The sequence below is a fragment of the Neolamprologus brichardi genome, chromosome 16, assembly GCF_056152115.1.
Source record: "Neolamprologus brichardi isolate AB-2024 chromosome 16, ASM5615211v1, whole genome shotgun sequence".
Taxonomy (NCBI): domain Eukaryota; kingdom Metazoa; phylum Chordata; class Actinopteri; order Cichliformes; family Cichlidae; genus Neolamprologus; species Neolamprologus brichardi.
In genome coordinates, this window is record NC_142119.1 from 27938922 (window position 1) to 27952679 (window position 13758).

The following is a 13758-nucleotide window of genomic DNA, read 5'->3' on the forward strand; positions in this document are numbered from 1 at the left end:
TACTATAACTCACACAATTTTACTCATGCATCAAAATAAAGTTACTGTGTTAGTGAACAATTCATGTCTACCAAACTGACAAAGTTTGTTTGAGATTGACATAATATTTTGTTAGAATGATGGAGAAGGATTCTAGAAGTCTATTCCTAACAGTCTTGCCCTGCCTCCTCTCCCAGACTAGTGTTTTCCTGGGGACAATTCAATAATATTTCATAGTATTTAGTTGCTAATTCCATCTTCATTTACACTTCCCAAAGCAAATGAACACTTATGCATAAAGACTTCAACCTACCATTATGACACCTTTCCTAGGGATAAAAGAAGCCGACAACCACATCAATTTTCAAAACATCAATTTTTTTAGTCCATATGAGAAGGACACTTGATCACAATTAAGCTGCCTGCCCATGCAGACACTCACTCACTCGCTTGGAGCCAGATATCTTTTGGAGGTACAAGCACTTGTTAATTAAAGTCTACTGGACTCCAGCCATGTCGTTTTCATTTATTTTTAAGTTCTTTACCTAATTTCAGTAGAGTATTAACTAATTTGCACTATAAGCCAAGTTAGATAATAATTAGACTTGATGGCACAAACTATTCTTTGACTGTGAAAAAAGACAAAAACATGTTTTCTCCCCTAGACAGATTCATTTAATTACTCCTGGTGTCTGTGGGGAATTATGGAGTAATGGCTTTGCTTTATAGCCTGACATATTTAATCAGCAGTTCAGTGGATGGATCAACATAGTATGCATACCTTTTCAGATATGGAAGCCATTCAACACTTCTAATGAAGCTCTTGATCATTGTCAACTTAATGACACTCCCAAAGTGGACTGTACACTCGCCCACACTGTCAATATATTAAGACCCTTTTTAAAGAAATTATCTAAACACAGAGTGCACAGTTGATTTATGTGCACTCTCTAGAAACAAAAAGTTGTGAATGTGACATTGGAAAGATAAATTGATTCAAACTCCCAGAGGGCATAGATAAAAGAGCCCCTAACTATCCCTTTTGCAGAATTCATGTAGTATACTTGATCTCCAAAGGCCAGAATTTCTCTTAATCTACTTGAATTCCGTTACTATATTACATCACATTAAATGTAAATAAGGCAATCAACATCCATAATAATAATCAATTTTTGGTATTCAGTAAAAAGTATCACGGAAAATTTAGTTGCACAAACAAATGTGACATTGTTCCTGCTGCGTAACAGACAAGGAGGTGAGCAGCAGACTAGCTAGCCAGTTGCTAACAGGCTAATGGTTAGCTTACACAGGAGCTAGCGGTTGGTAGCAGGTTAGCTCTAACTTCAGGGATAGACAAGGAATTCATGGCGGCCACCATGGATTTCCTCAGTTCATCAATCCCAGACAAAAAGTAATTAATGACAGAAGCCTCAGAGCACTGGGTTTTGACAAAGGCTTGACCTTCAGAGAATCAAAGGCTTACAGCTTAATTTTCATTGAACATTTCATGACAAAGGAGCTGATATAAACAGACATTACTTCCTGAAATTCCTCAGAGGAAATTCTAGTATCCACTGGGTCCCTGGCTGTTCAGATTGTATGATAACATCTCAGAAGAAGGGGCCTAAATGTAGGATCACAGAGGGCAGAATAAAAATTCTAATTTTTAAACAAAAAACAAGCTGCCTCATACACATGAAAGCAGCCAATAGAAGCAAATTAATCCAGGAAGTGTAGGCTAAAGGAAAAAGAACAAAATGTCACTAGGACATGAGGAAACCAAGACTTAATCACCAGGATTACAAAAACCTTTGGAAGCAACAACAAAGCTACTGCAGAATACTTGCATATTGAACTGTTTTAAATATAGTGATCTGTCCATAAGGAGAGATCATTTGGAAGCGAACAATATTTTATTCCGATGTGGAAATTAATCAATATATATATGGAGATGAGACTCTGATCACCCATTACGGCAGAGCAGAATCCCAGTGATGATACGATTTAGGACAGGACCCCCCAGAGTCTAAATGCTGGTGATCGTGAATATGGATATGGGGACTTTTATAGAACTCTGAGTGACTCGGTGAGGTGGAGATAGTCTTAAAGGGAGACTGAATGAAAAGCACTCAGCAGGCAGAGTGGAGGCTGAGTGGCTTGAAGAAGGTGGGCGAGAAGATGATTGGATGAAAGTAATGATGTTCACATTGGGTTTGACAGCGTAGGAAAGTGGAAGAGATGTAAAGAGCAGACAAGCAGCCAAACACCCAGGGAAAAAAGGCAGATAAATGATTGCAATTGTTCCTTACTGAATTTATGCGTAAGCTTAATTTGAAATGTAATTTGACAGATTCGGGGATATCATACGTGTTTGGGGTTTTTTTTTTCTAGTAGGGTAAAACAGAGGTTAAATAAAAATCAGATAGCTCAACAGATGGTTAAAGACAGAGTAAAAAAAAGAAAAAACACTGTCTTGGAAGCTTTGAGTTTTCATGTAGTCACTTTAGCTAGCCATGTTGTCAGTTAACCTTTTGTAAGGAAAAATACACATCAAAGGGGATTTGTAGACAGCCTTTTCAAAAGGAAATAAAAAAAATCACAACTTTGCATGTGATTAGATGAGTCAAAAATCAGATTAAAATACTAAAACACAGTTATATCCGTGAAATGTATTCACCGAACCGATTTTTTTAAACCAATTGGGAAGCCTGGCAAAATGATTCTCTCTCACAAGCGTTGTAAGAATCCAGATACACTTCAATATAAATAAGAAGGACCCCAACTGACTTATTTAGCGTGGGCAGGACTGATTGAGAGTACAGGTCTATTTAAAATGAATAGCTGGTAAAAGACTGGGTAAAGAGGAAATTGCTAAAAGTATAAAACTACAGTATTTAGATCCTAATCTCTCAGTAAAAACAACAGTAAGTATTCACATATCTGTTTCAGAGCTTCAGCAAGTGAGACAGGAAGAACCATCTAGCCTCATTTACAGTTGCTGTGTCATGTGTCTAGCTTAAGGGAGTCTGACTAATTCTGTCTGAATATTATTCTAAGAATACTAAAAGTCTTATTGCTCCCAAACAGGGCATAATAGGGATTTCAGAGTGAAAGCAGTGTCCAGCTGTCCAGGCATGGCTGCCAATATCATTTTAATGCAAATGGAGCCACATAAACCGCTATGAAAATGAACACTTATTTGGAATATAGCTGACAGAATACAGAAACATGGAAAAGCATCGCCAGGATGGAGATTGGTCTTTACTATTCTTGGCCAAAAGGGATATTTATATAGAGCCATTATGTTGCATTTTGGGGTTGGAGGGAAAGAAAAGCAAGGGTCTGTATTGATTTAAAGCAGGGAGGTGGTAGAGAATGTTAAGGAACATTTCTTTTTCTATGATTTGCCCTATGCCTTTCCCCCTGCATCTCTCTTTAGCACTGAACAATCCAGTCCTTAATGTGCTGCCATTTGTGCTGGGCTATTACTGTTCACAGTGCTCTTATTGGACCATATAAAGCATGATCTCACAAATGGGAAAATTTAATTGAGCACATGTCAGTTTTTCATAAAAAATGCATGTGTAAAACTAATATGACTGTAAGGGTGATAAGAGTCTTCAGTGAGGTGAATGAGTGAATAAGATAAGTTAAGGCTCTCAGCTTAGCATCAGTGTAGCAGCTTTGACGAGGACCAAAAAAATTCCTGTAAAACAGAAATTTTAATTTATATCATTATATTATTTACATTGAGGCTGCCCATGCCAACTGTTCAGATGTCATGTTTTCATTTACAAAATGAGCCATAAAGGAGTCCTATTCTGGGTAGCCTCCCCCACCCCCACGGCTCCCAATTCTATTATGAGACTTCAAATACCCCCTTCCCACCTCACAACACCCTTGGAGACCAAAAAGGAAGGCAACGTCAGCTGAATATTCATCGTGATCAAAGTGAAACCCGTGTATCCTTAGAATACCCGTTCTTTGACACACAGCTTCCAGAATCTCTGTTCATCTGTACCCAATCCTACACTTTGTCCTGTCTTACAGAGTGCAACCTTTCACAAAAAACGTTATGGGTGTCAAATGCAATTAACCCAAAGTGCACGTTACATTTTTTTTTTAAACTCTTTTCTACAAGAGCTCCTCATTCAAGATTTCACTGACTTATAGACCTCCTTGTCCTCATGTAGAAACCAGTTTAGGAAAAGAAACTACATTTTGTTACCACAACAGAAATTTCATGAGTTAAGATGTTCAGAAGAGTTTAAGAGAAAAAAGTAACAAATAATTACATTAGCATGTTTTTTTTTTTTTTCATTTTGTAAATGCAACTTGAAACATAAAAAACTGCAAACTCAAGCTGCCCTGCACTTTGCTTGCTTGCTGATGTGAAGTTTCTGAGGGTTCTTTCTCGGGAAATTGAGAGCATCACACATTTGCTTTCTTGTCATTTCTTATACACAAATTTTGTCCATTTATCCATCCATTCCCTGCTTATCCAATTCAGGGTCATGTAGGGCTGGTGCCTATCCCAGCTGCCATGAGAGGAGAGGCAATTTATGTTGACAGATCACGTTTGTCGCAGGGCTAACACAGACAATCAGACACAGACAATCATTTGCACCCACATTCACTCCTACTGGAAATTTAGAAGCACCAATTAACTTACCTCTCAATTCATTAACTCACTAACAGTATGTTTTTGCATTGTAGGAAGAAGCCGTACACACATGAGGAGAACATACAAACTCCACACAAAAAGCCCCTGGCCAGATGGTGGATTTGAACCCAAGACCTTCTTGCTGTAAGGCAACACTGGTAATGCTGGATTATTACTCAGTGAGGCTAACTGGCATTCTGTTATCTTGTATTGCCTTTAAAAATGTATTTTCTTGATGGCTATCCTTTCTCATCTATTATTTTTGCTACTTAACACATAAAGTCTGCTCCTTTTTGTGTATTTTGTTGAGGGAAAAAAGGTGCTGTGAGACCGATTGACACCAATTACAAGTTATTCAATTGCTCCAGAAAGATTTCTCATGTCAAAACTTTCTCAGTTGTCTTACTGAACTACATACTTGAAAACAACAATTGTGAGCTCAAAAAAGACAGAAAAACATTACTTAGTAGATTGCAGCTTAACTGTTTTTAAAGGATAATTATGTTTGCCACAAAAGATTCTGTGGTTGAGTTGGCTCCTAATGTACTTTTTGGATTTTTTTTTTGTTGGGTTATTTGAGCAACACTGCTGAAGGAATAAGACAAATATCTATTTGTTTTATTACTCATTAGTTCTGCAAACTGAAGTACTGTGTTTTTCTTCTCAGAGATGTTCTGCTGATTTGTAGGCAATAGTTGTGCCACTTTCAGTCTGTGTTGTATGTAACATCTCCATAATTTCTTTTTTAATATAACTTTATCTTTCTTTGTAAAATCAGCTATGTTTATGACTGGTGAGACGCTCCTACCCCCCCCCCCCCCCCCCCCCCTTTCTAGGGATGGGTACTGGGTTCTGACATAAAGAGTAGTAACCAGACCAAAAAGCATCGCATATTTCAGTGCTTTATTTCGGTGCTTTTTTTTCTTGAAATGTCATACACTTTGGATTCTAGCCAATCATTTTACCGATAGTAGGCGGGCCCAGATACGTACGTTCTTTTAGAGCATGTGCTTTAAGGTGATACTGTGCCAAGGAGGTAACACCTCAAATGTGATCAAACACCTGGCGACTCATAGCATTTTTTTAAAAGCTGAGAAATGCACCATATTTGATAGCTTGCTGCGAGACCTCACACATCTACTGCGGGTGTGGTGCCTGTTATCGGACCCCGAGAACATCCCCAAGAACCCAAAGAGTCCTGGCCCCTAGCCCTGCCAGTGTAGCAGAAACGATGACGGATGATGATGGCAGCAGCAGCCGTTCTTCTCTGGGTGAGTAGCTTAATGTTGTTCGTGTGTAATTTACGTTGAGTAGGCTAACCACGTTATTAAATTAATGCATGTAAGGTGAACTAGCAAACACCATCGTAGTTACATGCGGCTGTCTTCTTGTTTGATAGAGTGATATCATATATGCCCTATAGCTGCAGAAAGAGCTAACATTGTTATATTTTTACAAATAAAAACAGCTAAAGTGCTAAAGCACCGGTTCCAACTAAAGTTGGTATGTTGTATCAACAGAAAAGGCTGACTTTGTTATCATTTTGCAGAAAAAAAGCGACTGTTACAAATAAAAACATAAGAGGTTTTTGGACAAAGTTTGTGTTCTCCATTCTTTAAGCACCAGTTCGAGCACCGTTTAAGCACCGGCACCGTTTCAAAAGTACCGGTGTTCTGAGAAACCATCCTACTCTGACGAAACCATCCTACCCGTATTATAATTTGACGGTGACTTGTGAGTAAACCTAACCCTACCCCTAACCATAACCCTAACCATAACCATAACCTTCAGAAGTATTCGGGATGGGTGAGAGAAAAAGAAGGTAATTTGGCGTTGGTTTTGTGCGCATGTGCCGCGTCTGCGCAGAAACATTGGGTAGGATGTTTTTTCAGGTAGGATGGATTCCCAGAACACCGGTTTGGCACCAGTATCGGATAAAACCTAAACGATACCCATCCCTAATCCTTTCATATGAACAGCCTTGTAGCTAGATTGTTATCTAGTAACCAGCTGTGACCACTTACCCTGATTGCCAGTGTTACGGTGTGTTCACACCGAACGTGATAGTCACGACCAAAAACGCGCCAGACGCCCCTAACTTGACGCATGCACATTCGCACCTCGATGGGTTTCCAACACAAATCAATTGACGCGCATGAACTGGAAATGTGGGAGAAATGTGGGAGGAAGTTGTGCCAGACGGTATCTTTGCAAGATAGCAGCTGTCGAACTAGCACTTGAAGAGAGAGTCTCCCTTCTATATTTACTGTGGAGAGCAGAGCAGCGGCATTAAGGACGTCCTCGCCGTACCTGGGTCCATCGGGTCCATCGGGTCCATCAGGTCCATCAGGTCCTCCAGAGACGATGAGCAGTTTGGTGAAGGGCTTTGGCTGGATCTGCCCCTTTGACTCGAGCGGTAGACACGATACGCGTGAATGCACAAAATGCAACAAAAACTGAAACGCGTATTTTTACTTGCGCATCAAACGCGCCAGACACGGTACACTGACGCGCGTTTCACGCGTTTTCGCGACGCAAATCTGCTTCCGAATTTTCGCGGGACCCACAATCACGCGTCATCGCGCTTTTCCATTGACTTTACATGTAAAGCTGACGCTCTGTTCACATCTATCGCGTTCGGTGTGAACACACCGTTAGGGTAGGTGAATCTGGAGATACAATACAACACAATATTTGCTTAAAATTACTGAAAACTAAGTCATATAAGAATTTATGGATAGTAAATAAGCTGTTAAGTATTTATGTGGATTGTACTTGGGGTGAAAGCTGCAAATTTTATTAAAGGAAAGTATATATGGTTGTTTTACAAAATATGCAATTTAATTGTATGGTTGCAACAAATAATGATATTAGTCTATTTTTAGTTAGATAACATTAATTACATAACAAATAATATTTTGAGAAGAAATAATGCTGCAGGGTAATTATTGAATTATTGTATTTGCAGAAAAAGAAGAAAAAAACAAGAATATCTTATCATCATTTTTCACTTCGAAGCCAGAACTCCTGAATCATGCATATCTTCTCAATAGCTTCCTGAAATATTAAGATGGGAGCTATTCTGAACTTTTTGCAATTCATGAATAAGACAAATTCATAAAATCCTACAGAGTTCAGGTCATGCTTCATGAAGGCTTTCAACTGTCTACAGCATTTGATATGACACAGGCTTTATGTAAATTTAGAACAAAAGAATCAGAAAATAATTTTGATGTATAATATATTAACTTTTTTTATCCAGCTGCCTTTTTTAATATTTCCCTTTCATAAATATTACTTGATCTCCTTGCATGTAAATCCTCTGTCAAAAAGTGTAAAAAAAAGTGTAGCCGCATGTGATTTTTCAGGTAAAGTTTCTAATTTTCCACCACAAGTGTTTCTTTTTTAGTTATATATAAGAAGGTTGGTAACAATCCTAAAAAACGTTGTTATGCTAATATATATCTTGTAATGCTTCTGCACACATTTTCAGGGTGGTGGCAGGAATCATTGGGTGTTTTGGGTCTCTTAATATCATGTAACCTCCTTCAAGTTATCCAGCTGAGGTTGATCAGACACAGCTTGTATGCAGATGCTAAGTGTCTACCCTTCTCAATACAATACAATACAATCTTTATTTATAGAGCACATTTAAAAACCAGCGGTATACCAAAGTGCTTAACATAAAAGACAGAAAAGTAACATGAGTATTATAAGACCTCAGCAAAGTATCAAATATACTCACAGGTCATTGCCACTAATACACAGGGGTAGCATAAAATGCATATCAAGTAAAAACATTGTAAAAGCACAAGCCATAAAAGATATGTATAAAGAAAAATAGAGTAAGTCTAAAAGTCAGGTACAAGCATTATCAAGCAGGAAAAGCGAGATTAAACAAATAGGTTTTTAACCGTGATTTAAAAGATTGAATAGAATCGGACGCCCGGATCGCAATCGGAAGGTTATTCCACAACTCTGGTGCAGCCAAGGCAAACACACCGTCACCTCTAGACTTCAGCCGAGATCTAGGCTGCACCAAGAGTAACTGAGTAGATGATCTTAGTGCTCTGGCGGGAACATACAATTTAAGGAGTTCGCTAAGGTAGCTCGGTGCTGTGTTGTTGGTAATTTTAAACGTAAGTAGCAAGATTTTAAATTGGATGCGGTATTTAATGGGTAGCCAATGCAGGTCAGCTAGAACAGGCAAACTTCCCAGTTCTGGTCAGAATGTGTGCCACAGCATTTTGGACTGTCTGCAGTCTATGAAGAAGGGCAGAATGAAGACTGAAATACAGTGAATTGCAGTAATCCAGCCTTGAGGTCACAAAGGCGTGGATGAGCTTTTCCAGGTCCTTATGCGGAACATAATGCCTAGCCTTAGAAATGAGACGCAGTTGGTAGAAATTAGATCTAACTACAGCAGACACTTGTTTATCGAATTTGAATGAGCTGTCAAGCAACACACCCAAATTGCTAACAGTGTCAGAAAGGGAGCTGGTAAGGGAACCAAAGGCATCAAGAAGTTGGCCACGAGGAACGTTGCTGCCAAATACCACGATTTCAGTTTTCTTATCATTTAGGATAAGAGAGTTTGCTAAGAGCCATTATTTGACCTCGCGCATGCACTCTTGAAAGCAGTGCAAGGACAAAGCAAGATCATCATTTAGTTCAAAGAAGATCTGTATATCATTAGCATAGCAGTGAAAAGCGCTGCGGTATTTCCCAAAGATTGCACTTAGAGGGAGCATATACAGTGAGAAAAGAATAGGGCCCAACACAGATCCTTGAGGCACGCCACAGCAGACAGGTGCAACAGAGGAAGAGCAGGTGCCCAGGTTGAAGGGCACCTGAGAAGGACCTATTGGAGAGGTATGATTAAAAAAAATCAAGGGCAACACCTTTAATGCCTACAGTATGCTCAAGCCTTGCTAATAAGATGTTGTAATCTACCATATCGAAGGCCGAGGATAAATCCAATAAACTAGGACTGCAGAGCGTCCAGTATCAGCAATTAGAAGAAGATCGCTGAGGACTCTAAGCAACGCTGTTTCGGTGCTATGATGTGGTTTCAAGGCAGACTGGGAGTTGTAGAAGAACTATCTTCTCGAGGATTTTAGACAGGAACAAGAGCTTTGAGATCGGCCTGTAATTCACATAACCATTATAATCAAGGTTCCTTTTTTAAGAACAGGCTGAACTACAGCATGTTTAAAAGCTGACGGGACGCAGCCAGAGAGTAAGGAAGAATTCAAAAGCAATAAAATACTAGGTCCAATTACATCAAAGAAACTATGCGAGATGAGAGGATATCATGTATAGGATTAGTATTATTCAGTTGTTCAACTAAACGCTTAAGAGTAAGGAGTGACACGGGCTCAAACTGATGGAAAGTAGACGAAGAACCAGGAGTACAAGCAGGGCTTGACATTAAAGGAAGCGAAGACTTAAGAGATGAAACTTTATCTAAGAAGTGATTTAAAAATTGTTCACAAGGAGCCGGAGAGCACACCAGCGGCATAAGGGGGAAGGGATTGACCACTGAATTAAAAATTTTAAATAGCGTTCGGGGGTTGTGACCATTAGCCAGAATAATTTTTGATAGGAAAGGCGCTTTGGCCATCTTGGCAGCAGTTTGGAATTTCAAGCGGCTGGCACATAGGATTTCATAAGATATCTGGAGTTTATCTTTTCTCCACCTCCTCTCATCGCGGCGACACACACGTCGTAAGGCGCGTGTAGAGTTGATTAACCGACATTGGGAATAAGTTCTAGGGCGCTTCATTTTAATAGGTGCAACAGTGTCAAGGATAGAGGTTAACAAGGTGTTGGCAAAGTCCTCAACCATATGAGAGGTAAAACAATCAAAAGTAGTGGATGCAGAATTCAAAAAAGAAACAGAAAAATTTGCCACAGTTTCAGCATTAACTATACGCATAGGGCGAAGGAGGGCCTCAAGGTGCATTTCAGTATTACCTAAGTCAACATCAAAGATGACCGGGGAGTGGTCAGAGAACCCAGCATTGTTTATATCCTTGATGCAAATGTCCAAGCCATATGAAAAGACCAGGTCAAGGGTGTGGCCTTTAGCATGGGTTGGTTCATTAATCCACTGAATGAGGTTAAAAGAGTCAGTTAATGCAAGAAAATCTTTAGCTAACGGTGCGTCCTCACAGCAGTCATGAATATTAAAATCACCAGTAATAAGGACACAGCCATATTTAAAAAGAACAGATCCTAAAAAGTCAGCGAATTCAGAGATAAAAGTCTTATTGTATTTAGGCGGACGATAGACCACAACACACAGAGTAGTCAAAGAGTCAGTCATCTCCAGTAGCTGAGCTTCAAAGCTAGGGTAGGTAGGGGAGGGTAGCAGCTGAACTTTATGTTTATTTTTAAAAACTGAAGCTAAGCCACCACCTCTGCCAGTGAGCCTCGGCGAGCTAAAAAAGACACAGTCTGGTGGGAAAAGCTCAAAGAAGGGGATGGACTCACCGGGAGAAATCCAGGTCTCCGTCAGGAGTAAAACATCCAGTCCCGTGGTGAGTCATTTAAAGTCATTTAAAAGAAAAGCCTTGTTCGCCAGCGACCTGACATTAAATAAAGCCATCTGTGTCCGAGGAGCTAGGTCACCGGCGGTGGCACATCGCAGGACGCTGAGGTTGTTGTGATGGACGCCACGTCTGGAGGACGTTATCCAGGACCGAACAGGGAGGCAAGCCACTAGAAGGGCTGGATAGGCTTGAAATCCAGCGGGGCAGCTCCATTGATGGCTCTGCAGTTTACGGATTATCGATATGCTAGCCGGGATATTCTACGCTTTATCGCCCTGATGCTAGACTTGGCTTTGAGGTAAGCCTTGAGACGGACGCGAAGACCACTCCTTTTACCCCGTTTCCTGTAACGTTTCCTGTGCAGGTTGGAGAGGGGTAGGCAGGACATACTGGTGAGGGAGTCCGGCCATAGAGGGGTGGCGTCACCCAGGGTCCAACATGGATCCGGGCGATGCGAGTAAGAGAATCGGAGATTCAAAAGCATATGTCTGTCGTAAGTTATTAGTGCACAGCCACCAAATGAGCATAAAACCAAAAACAAAACAATAAGGAGTACTAAGCCAAGGCGCAGACGAGGACGAGGACGGCCTGCCATACACACCGGCGCCATCTTGTTATTGTCTTCTCCAAATGTTTCTTCTCTTGTGAGCCACAGCTGTGTTGACAACCACTTAGGTGGTCTTCTCCTCACTTCTTCAATGCCAAATAAACTGATGGATTTAGTTATAAAGGAGCAAACCCCTGGATCCATTCTCTACCTGAATACACCTTGCTCTCCAGCATGTCAATACTGACTGGCCCAATGTACTTAGTTTAAATATTTGCTATAACATGTGGGGAAATTCTCCTCTGGAGTTATTTAGCCAGTGTCAGTCCCTCTCATTTACCCTCTCTCTGGTGGGATTTGTTTACCACCATAGAGTGCAAGGATGCATGTTTATGGTAGCAGTTCATCTGGCAGGTGCACTGGCATTTCCTAAGGTTTGACATCAGTGGTATATGAGTTCTGCCTTTATGCCTTTCTCCTACTCTGACTCTCATTTGATGCATGGATGCACTCCTTGCACCCAGGGGTGCCTCCAGAATTTTCTTATAGGGGAGGCCATATGGCGCCCACTAACAATACTTGGATAGCACACCAAAAATGGAATTTCAAGTTTTATTATGCTGTTGTCAAATTTAGGTTACTGGAAAAATATGGCAAAAAACAGAGAAAGAAAAGAATTATATACCTAGTTAATGTCCTGCTATTAAAGATGAAAAATAAGATTATGAAATCCATAATAATCCCTTTTAATTGAATGATTGTATATGAAGAAATAAATAACATTCTTTTAACTCATTGTAGGGTGTCTTCCTCTCTCTTGTGCTCACGTTTAATAAAGTTTTAACACAACACAACAACACAGGACAGTCTTGCTGGGTGGGGGGCACTGGAAGAGGCAGCAGATTTTAGAAAGTGGTCAGTGTGTCACTGCTTGCATCTATATCATTGCCAGGCAACTGAATTAGAGCTTTCTGACAACTGACTGCTGGTAGCTAAACTTCAACAACAGAAAGCTCCAGCCATCCCATTACATGTTTTTTTGGAAACACTGATCCATCAACATGGGACTGCACTACATCCTCTATCACCATGCGCAACCTGGGTCGTATACCAGGATGCTGTTCGTGTACTTCAGCTCAGCCTTTAACACAGTAATCCCTGATATCCGTCACCAGAAGCTTCCCCAGTGCCATCCTGCCAGTGGATCACCAGCTTCCTGACGGACAGGCAGCAGCATCATATCCCACATACAAACCATCACCGCCAGCCTTCCCCAGGGGTATGTTCTTTCCACGCTGCTCTTCTCCTTCTACACTATGTCTGCACCCCAGGTGAACCATCTGTGAAACTCTTGAAGTGTGTGGACGATGCAGAACGATGATGAGTCTACGTAAAGACAGGAGGTGGAGCAGCTGGTCCACTGGTGCAGTCAGAACCACCTGGAATTAAAGGTGCTCAAAACTATAGAGATGACGGTGGACTTTCAGAGAAAGCTTCCACCCAACACCCTCCACCTTCCGCCCTCTCACTTTCCTAAACAATAAAGTACCTGTTGTGTATCACTTCAGATTCCTAGGATCCACCTTTTTACGCAATCTGAATTGGCGCTCACATATACTTCTGTTTGGAGGACGGCTCAGCAGATGTCGTATATCCTCCAACAACTCAGGAAGTTCAACCTACCACAGAAGCTGCTCGCCATCTTCTATACCGTCATTATCCAGTCTGTCCTGTGCACATCAATCACTGTCTGGTTTGGCTAAGCTAAGAAGCAGGACAAGGTCAGGCGGCAACAGAAAATCGGGTCTGGAGAGAGGATCATCTCTGCTGCTCTTCCCTCCACCCAGGACCTGCACAGGTCAAGGGTTAGAACTTGGGCAGAAACATCTCTGCCTTCCCCTCACATCTCAGACATAAACTGTTCAAACTGCTGCCTTCAGCCAGGCGCTACAGAACGCTGTTTACTAAAACCAGTCACCACAGATACAGTTTCTTCCCCCAGGCTGTCACTCTGA